Source organism: Cornus florida, unplaced genomic scaffold (genome assembly GCF_030987335.1).
Source record: "Cornus florida cultivar Cherokee Brave unplaced genomic scaffold, ASM3098733v1 CherokeeBrave_3.0.0_Hap2_Chr11, whole genome shotgun sequence".
Classification (NCBI taxonomy): Eukaryota; Viridiplantae; Streptophyta; class Magnoliopsida; order Cornales; family Cornaceae; genus Cornus; species Cornus florida.
In genome coordinates this window covers 21,888,878-21,889,859 of record NW_026775581.1, presented here as the reverse complement: position 1 = coordinate 21,889,859, position 982 = coordinate 21,888,878, and the positions used below count along the sequence as shown (strand labels likewise).

The window sequence follows — 982 nt, the reverse complement described above, 5'->3', positions numbered from 1 at the left end:
ATGTCATGATGAGGACATTTCTTAAATAAGTCATTCAACCATTCCCATGCTTTATGAAACATTTCACCATCTTCTTGTGAAAATTCATGAATTGAAGTTCTCATGGCATTGGTTTTAGACACGGGATAGTACTTTCTCAAGAACTCTTGTTGCATTTCCACCCAAAAAGTTATAGAAAAAGGTCTCAAATTGTTAAACCAATATTTTGCCTTATCTTTTAGGGTGAATAAGAAGAGCTTTAACCTCAAAACTTCTTCTGGCCTATCCGTATATTTTACGGTGGAACACACTTCAAGAAATTCATCCAAATGCTTATATGGTTCTTCATTAGGTAGCCCAAGATAATTGGGAAGCATTTGAATGGTTTGTGGCTTGATTTCATAATAATGTGCTTTAAATAGAGGAAGTTGAATGCACGTAGGTGCATTATACTCATTAGGCATCTAGTGATCTCTTAAAGCAATTGGAGGATTCACAATTGGTGGCTCTACATGAGCTCCATTGTTAGCTTAGACATTAGGAGATGGAGGTGGCACAAAGAATGGCCTTGGCATTCCAATTGGAACTTGGTCTTATGGTTGTGGAACAAAAGGTCTAGGCATGCCTAACGGAACTTGCATATTGTCATATTATTGTTGCACATTAGGGTGAAGAATACTTTGTTAGTCTATGTTACCAATGTCTTCAACACGGTCATCCATTGATGCAATGGACTCACTTGAATTACCCCTTTCTTCTTAGATTACGAACAAATGAGTCAAGATTAAGGTTCAATGGGACAAGAGTAGGATTCAAAGACATATGACCATGCATGTGATGGACTAAGGTCGTATACACACCAAAATTGATTGTGTGATTGTGGCCAAGTTTAAATTTGTAAAATGCCACTACCACTACTAACTACTAACGTAGCAAGAGTAAGTAGGGATCGTCCCAAGGGATTTGCAAGGTATTCTGGAATTAATGTTGGATTAGTAGGTCA

The 982-nt window shown here is 37.5% G+C and overlaps 1 pseudogene; it reads left to right on the top strand.

Moving 5' to 3' along the window:
• Positions 1-99, top strand: LOC132287264 (small nucleolar RNA R71; annotated as a pseudogene).
• Positions 100-982: the final 883 nt, after the last annotated feature.